At 33.5% G+C, this 8145-nt stretch overlaps 1 pseudogene across 1 annotated transcript; it reads left to right on the top strand.

The window, feature by feature from the left end:
• The first annotated feature begins 1573 nt into the window (after positions 1–1573).
• LOC105538059 lies at positions 1574–3086 on the top strand (annotated as a pseudogene). Its single transcript, XR_001005832.1, has one exon. The product of XR_001005832.1 is annotated as a phosphoserine aminotransferase pseudogene (transcript).
• The last annotated feature ends 5059 nt before the right edge of the window (positions 3087–8145 follow it).

The following is an 8145-nucleotide window of genomic DNA, read 5'->3' as shown; positions in this document are numbered from 1 at the left end:
ACTTTCTATTGTGTTTTGCAATTCTTTTAGTGAATTTTTAAATTCCACAGTTCTGTTATATATGCATATATATATATATATATATCCATACATATTTATAGCCATTTATATATATATGAAGTTATATACATATATCTCTATATATCTCTATATCTCTATATATCTCTATATATCTCCAAATTGCTGTAATAATATGTAGCCATCTCATCTCTCATATCTTGAATAAATTTTCTGGTTTTGTTGCATTGGTTTTCAACTTTCTCTTGTATCTCATTGAGTTTCTTTGCAATCCATATCTTGAATTCTTTATCTGTTACTTCAGAATTTTCATTCCTGTTAGGATCTATTGCTAGAGAGCTATTGTGATCCTTTGAAGGTGTCAAAACACTCTTTTTGTACTGCTGGAGATCTTGTACTGATGCCTTCTCATGTGAAAGAATTGTTGCTTCTTGTTTTTGAATTTGCTATCACTTGCACAAGACTTTTAAATGTTTCATTCTTTTTTTCCTTGAGGGTATGACTGTGGTGTATGTTGCATATGATCATTTGGCTTCATTTCTGGTTGCTTTCAGAGGGCCAAGGCTCTGTATGAGTTCCTTTGTTGTGGATAGAATTTCTGTGGTGGTTTACTCAAATGTTGCTTATTGTTCAAGTGCTTTTAGAAAGCATCCATGTTAAATAAGTATAACTGGGGATGTTAGTAGCAGTTTTATAACATAATCACCCATATGTAGAATGAGAAAGTTTCTGGATTTCTAGCACCTAACATTAAATTTCATCCTTTCTGAAAGTAGGCCATCTAGGAAACGGTTACTTTTGAATTCCTTGGCCTTTTATATTTTTGAATGCAAAGGAAATCTGTTAGTTGTTTGACTCTTTTTCAGTTTGCTGGAGACTTAAATTGAGCACCCAGTGCTATTTACTGATTCTCACTACTTGGAAAGAAAATTTCCAGAGAATAAAGACAGAGTAATTTCCATGAATTCTCTGGTAGTTTCTTTACAGAAAAATCATAGAAAATGGATGCAATTACTATTATATCCCCATTACTAAGTAATAATTATTGACACATGTTACTTTACATTATCCAGCAATTTCTTTTCCAGTGAGAGAATTGAGGAACTGAAAACTATCGCTTTGCCACATTACTCAGAATCACAAAACTGGCTTTAAAATGGTGTTAAAACTACACTCCAAGTTTCCTGACTCCTAAGCTTGTGTTTAGACCATTTCTTTACTAGGGTGCCTAATAGATGGACAATTGAAAAGGATCATTAATTTTTTTTTTTTCAGGACAATAGGGTGTCATTTAAATACCCAGAAAGAAACAACTTGCCCACTGTTATACTGATTCCCTGAAAGACTTCAAAAGATGAAGAGTTTACAGCCAGAGTATTCAATAGGCCTTGGGTCAGTGTAGAATCAGTTACCTTTATGTTTTAAAATAAATTTAACTTTAATTAAATTTATATATTTGTTTCTTTGTTGTCTGCTTAGAAGACCAGGCAAATCATTGTAAGTTTGTGTTCTCCACTCACTTAACCACTTATCTGTAAGAATTACCTAGCCGGGAATGCTAGCCCTTCACGCGATTGGTCTTCCTTGGTTGAGTCGCCGCCCTCGCTGCCACATCGTGGACGCCCCGAGGCAGGTGGTCAACTTCGGGTCTGGTCCCACCAAGCTGCCTCACTCAGTATTGTTAGAGATAAAAAAGGAATTATTGGACTACAAAGGAGTTGGCATTAGTGTTCTTGAAATGAATCACAGGTCATCAGATTTTGCCAAGATTATTAACAATACAGAGAATCTTGTGCGGGAATTGCTAGCCGTTCCAGACGACTGTAAGGTGATTTTTGTGCAAGGAGGTGGGTCCGGCCAGTTCGGTGCTGTCCCCTTAAAACTGATTGGCTTGAAAGCAGGAAGGTGTGCTGACTATGTGGTGACAGGAGCTTGGTCACCTAAGGGGTGCAGAAGCAGCCAAGAAGTTTGAGACTATAAATATCGTTCACCCTAAACTTGGGAGTTACACAAAAATTCCAGATCCATGCACCTGGAACCTCAATTCGGATGCTTCTTACGTGTATTACTGAGCAAATGAGACGGTGCATGGTGCGGAGTTTAACTTTATACCCTATGTCAAGGGAGCAGTGCTGGTTTGTGACATGTCCTCAAACTTCCTGTCTGAGCCAGTGGATGTTTCCAAGATTGGTGTGATTTTTGCAGGTGCTCAGAAGAATGTTGGTTTCAGCTGGGGTCACCGTGGTGAATGTCTGTGATGACCTGCTGGGGTTTGCCCTCTGAGAGTGTCCCCCAGTCTTGGAATACGAGGTACAGGCTGGAAACAGCTCCTTGTACAACACGCCTCCATGTTTCAGCATCTACGTCATGGTCTTGGTCCTAGAGAGGATTAAAAACAGTAGAGGTGCTGCAGCCATGGAGAAGCTTAGCTCCATCAAATCTCAAATGATTTATGAGATTACTGATAATTCTCAAGGATTCTACGTATGTCCAGTGGAGCCCCAAAGTAGAAGCAAGATGAATATTCCATCCCTCACTGGCAATACCAAAGGAGATGATGCTTTAGAAAAAACATTTCTTGATAAAGCTCTTGAACTCAATATGTTGTCCTTGAAAGGGCATAGGTCTGTGGGACGCATCCGGGCCTCTCTGTATAATGCTGTCACGATTGAAGATGTTCAGAAGCTGGCCGCCTTCATGAAAAATTTTTTGGAGATGCATCAGCTATGAACACATCCTAACCAGGATATATTCTGTTCTTGAACATACAAAGTTTAAAGCAACCTGGGGATGGCTACAAAAAGTTAACAAAGTCTTTTTCTCAAATGAATATGTTTATTGTAGATTCTTCTTTTTTGAAAGAACAACAGCAAAAGATCTACAGCTCTGTAAAGCTGGTGGGACCTGATGTTCACCTTAATTCTGACTTGAACTGGAAACATTTTTAAAAATCTTCTCGTTGCTTTTCTAACAAATTCTCGCTTATTTTGCCTTTGTTACTACTTTTTCTAGTTAGATTCCAAATTTGCTTGTAGACTTAATAATGCAAGTTGCAATTAATTATTTCTGGAGTCATAGGAACACACAGCATGGAGGGTAGGTGGGGCCCTCTAGGTGCTGAATCTAAACATCTGTGGGGTCTCCTGGGTTCAGCGGCTGTTGATTCAAGGTCACCATTGGCCATTGGAGGAGTAGTTTAAGAATACGGGGCAAAGGGCAAACTGTAGATCAATCATTATACTGTTATTACAAGAGAAGTGATATACTTTATGTATGTTTATATTAGCAAGGTCTGTTTTTAATACCATATACTTTATATTTCTATATATTTATATTTCTAATAATACAGTTATCACTGATACATGTAGAACTTTTAGAATTTATTAAATCCTTGACCTTCTGCATTATAGCATTCCTTTAGCAACAGTTGCACCCTGTCCCCAGTCTTCCTCTTTCTCTTTTTAAGCTCCTTTATGACAAAGATGTAGAAGTTCTTGATTAATTTTTACCGTTCTTTCCATAGGTAGAAGAGAAAGTTGATTGGTTGGTTGTTTTTCAATTATGCCATTAAACTAAACATTTCTGTTAAATTACCTTATCCTTTGTTCTCCTTACTGTTTTCTTTGTAATGTTTGATGATGAGAGTGATACTTTGCTGAAAAGTCTTTCCCCTATTGTTTATCTATTGTCAGTATTTTATGTTGAATATGTGAAGAACATAAAAGTCCTAAAACATCTAAAAAAATTACCTAGGATGGAATAAGATGGAAATGATAGCAATGAAAAATAAAGTTGCAGTTACAGTTTTGAGTTTTTCTACTTTAAATTGCATTATGTACCTACTAATGAAGACTAAGAAGTTCATTTCAATATTAAAACTGTCCCCATAAATAATGAAATAGGAACGCCTGATAGTATAGCTAATAGTATGTAAGGATATTTTTATATATTTACTTTTAAAAATCAAAATGTATATCTTAACTCAGTTTTGGTATCAAATGGCTCATTGCTGTCATTTAGATTCTTCAAGGTAAATTTTACTTGGTGCTGATAGAAATTTTATTCATGATTTGCTGATAGTAGGAAAAAAAGCTGATTTTTTTTTTCTTGCATGTGACAAAAGCAAAAAAATACAATAAAATGTCTTTGCATTTGTTAAAAGGCTGAGAAGAATTTGGAATGGTAGTATTACTAAGAATACAGTCTATAATTATCACTTGCTAGCTCCAAAATACAAATTTTTCTAAAGTTTTATTTGCAAATTATATTTCTCTGGATTCAAGAAATATGCAAGAGAATAGAAAAGAAGAAAGAGGGAGAGAAAAGAGGGAGGGAGAGAGAGTGAGAGAAAAAGAAAGAGGGAGTGAGGAGGAGGGGGAGACAATAGGGTGGAGGTAGAGGAGATGGTAACCAGGGAAAGCACAATGCCTCCTAATGCTACATTCTTCTCTGGTTAAAAGATAAGAAAGAATAAAGAAAGAATTATTATGTAGTCTTAAATAATTATTTCCAATGTGTTTTGCATATAACACATAACATGTAACTACTGTTAATTGAAGGTTCCTATCCCTTCCTCTTCCCCTCCCTCTCTCATATCACTTTCTCTTTCTCTTGATTTCTCTTTCTGTTCTTTGAATATTTCCATTTCCTTTCTTTCTAATCAAATGCAGTCTATTCACCTGAATTACAATGTCATGCTGACTTAAGTCTTTTTGCTTCTTTATCTTTCTTTATCTTTTTCTATCTTTTCACTTTATCTACAGTGAAAAAAAAATCACTGTACCATAGAAAATCCAAATTAAAGTAAGAAATTCATGAGGCATAAGTGATTCTGATTCTTTTCACCAATATGTAGTGGGCTCTTTTTAAGCTATGGAGGATCTTTTGAAGGACAGTGGAATATTTCTCTTGCAGACAGATCGATAGTAGAACTGAAATAGTAATGAGAACAGTTTACATCAGAACATGTACAATTAAATTTGGTTAAAAATGTGTAGGTTACATGGGAAATATTTCCTTCTTGTTAAAAGGTATATAGTATTTTAAGAACATGAAGTTTCTTATTACAGCATTTCATGTTTGAGAGAAGATTAAAGAATATTGATATATCCAACTTTGAGAATCTAACTTTCATTTTCTTTTGAAATTCTTCAGTATTATAACACTCTTAGGTTTATTATTTCCCTATGAAACATTTCTGAAACATCTGCTGAGTTTTAAATATTAAGAGATATTAATATTACAAGAAATGTAAGGTATATTCTTGAGGTAACATTAAGAGCTGCTTCTTATTACTAAATGTTTATAACTGTTATTATTTGTAAATATTCATTCAAATATATAAAGAGTATGTCCCTATGAATAAAATGAATACTTTCTATGTATTTCAAAATTACATTTTAAATTATTCTTATGTAGCACATTTACCAAATGTATTTCACTTATTATATGCAGAGGATACTTGAGAGTCATTTGGTGTTGTTTTTATTCAAACATGATAAGTACAGAAAATAAATGCCATTCAAACTGTTTGATCTTCCATTTTAACTTCGAGAAGAAATTGAAGTTGCTTAAAAATTTTTTTCTTGACATATTGCAGCTAAAGTTCTTCAACTTATGCCTTTAGTTTGCAAACATTGAGGGAAATTGCCCAGAAATATTCAGCTAGCTGAATAAATTAAGACCTAATGTGCTTGAAGAAAGATGTTTTGAGAGTATCCTTTTGAGGTGATGTTCTCACCAATTTACATGCAAGAGTGAATTTGTATCATTTAAACTAATTTTCAAAATGTTTGACAAAGACCAGCATTATCTTCTGCTCAGTAACCTCCTCTAAAAGTAGTCACATTGTTCGTGGAAATCAAACTGCTGAGTTTTCTTTTGCTCCTTTTAAGGGCTTTTGATCCTTATATGGATACAAGAATCTGTTTTGCATATACCGTTAGACAAAAATCATGAATATTAAGCCATTATTTTTACATTAGCAAGTTTTCCCAAGGTGGGTTTTTAACATTTTAAAGACATTTTGTTTTGTGTGTTACTCTCTTTTTGTCTAATCACCTCCAAAATTATGAACACTACAAGAATAATACATACTGAATAACAAAACAGCTTGAAATATTTATAACTAAGAAAGCAACTGTTAAATGTTCATAAACAAAGTTGTTTGGAGACTCCTTTATTAATTTTTAATTTATCTTCAGTCAATTTCTCATTACTTCCAAATTCCTGTAGGGGATTCTGTTAATTAGTCATATGTAAAATATTCATTAAAACCAGCTTTCTATTTTCTTCTTTTATTGCAAATTTACATTTCTAATCTTATAACCAAAACAAATGCCATTAGGTAGAGGAACCACATTAATTTTGATCAGCCACCTAAAATAGAAGCCCATACAGCAAAAAATATGGTAATATAAAGTAGACTAATATTGAGGTACTATATTGGTTGATCACCCTTTTGCAATAGCAGATGGATATCTAGTTCATGTTTGAAAAAAATATCAACACTACATAAAATCGAGTATATTTGATTTCTGGTAAAGCAATCTAAGATGAAGTAATAATGATTTTGTATCTGTATACTTTTGCACATTAAACAGAAACAACATATAGTTTAGTTAGGGATTCAAATTTAATCAACAGTGACAATGTTGACATTAAATTTAAATCATTGGGTAGCAAAAGTTTTACTGAGTTTCTTCAGTTGTTATTTGTTTTAAAATATTTTACTTGTCTTTCCTTACTATGCCTTATGTACTTTTGATTCTGTGCTGCAGATAGCAAAGTAGTATAGGAAACAGAACATCAATGTGAGCTTAGTATTACTAATACAACTGTTGACTTTTCTCCTAACATAGCATATCTTAGTAAAACAGTCATACAAACATCTCTAAAAGAAATATATGTCAGCAATGTGAGAAAAGTTTGCAATGCCAGGCATAGTATTTTCAGAGTGAAATTCTTGGTTTCTTTGAAAACTCTGAAGACTTCTAAGGATTTGGATACATCTTAGAAATATAAGAGTTTGGGTACACCTTAGAAGTCTAAGAGTTTGGATAGACCTTAGAATCATCCTAACATAACTCATCTCTTCTTAAAGTCTATGTCCAAATCTTAAGTCTTCAGTCATTAATCACAATATGTAAAATATAACTACCGGATTAGAAAGTTTACTAAAATGAAATAATATTATTTACTGGAAAAAGTGGGAAAAAACATATTTTTTAGGAAGGAAAATGTAATTACACTCAAACAAATAGAGCATGTTTTGTTTGCTCTTATGCAGAGTGGAAAATTTATTGCCAAATCAAAGTCCTCATGAGTGACCACACATTTACAGCATAGAAATATTTAGTAACATTAAGCGCAGGTCTCAAGGTTCTAGCTCTGTCTTCTGAGATTGAGTCAAAAAGTAGGCAAAGATTTAGGTAGCACATACTGCTTCAGTAACAAAACCAACTGAACCGATTGTTTAGAGTTATACATATCAACATTAAAAATATATTTGTTTAATAAACAGAAAACCTAACAGAAGACTGAATTTGAGGAAGACAAAACGGCAATATTGAACCAGATCTCTAAGTAATAGATGAAAATATATTCCAAGAAATAGTTAATTATAGTACCCAATGGCCAATCATTACAGTCCATGTGCCAGGTTAATTTTACCTATCAGTCAACACTCTTTTAAAATAGTTATTCTCCTAAAATCCCACCTAACCTGATTATTATCTAGCCTGCATTGATTTCTACACTTGAACACAAAAATATTGTCATTCCACAGTAATATACACATCTAAACTAATCTAACTAATCTACCAGTCTAACATTGTAATAATTTTTTAAAGGTTGACTTAACATGCCTTGCTGGCAAAGAATTTATACTTGCCCTCTACACATTAGCAGTCATGACTGCACAGTTGCATGATTTTTTAGTCTTGAAGCAGCCCAATCATCAAGTATTCCCTAACTTATATAAAGCCCTTTACCATATCTTAGAGTCTCTTCTTTATTTGAGTCTATAATTTCCCTTGATCATGTACTGTGTTTCTAGCTTGAAAATCATCCTCATGTCTTAGATGGTGGAGTGAGCAGTACTAAAAGAAGAAGATGGAATTCAATCAT

The sequence above is a fragment of the Mandrillus leucophaeus genome, unplaced genomic scaffold (genome assembly GCF_000951045.1).
Source record: "Mandrillus leucophaeus isolate KB7577 unplaced genomic scaffold, Mleu.le_1.0 Scaffold184, whole genome shotgun sequence".
In the NCBI taxonomy this organism is placed as follows: Eukaryota; Metazoa; Chordata; class Mammalia; order Primates; family Cercopithecidae; genus Mandrillus; species Mandrillus leucophaeus.
Note: the sequence above shows the minus strand (reverse complement) of the source record. Positions and strands in the feature narration are given on the sequence as shown.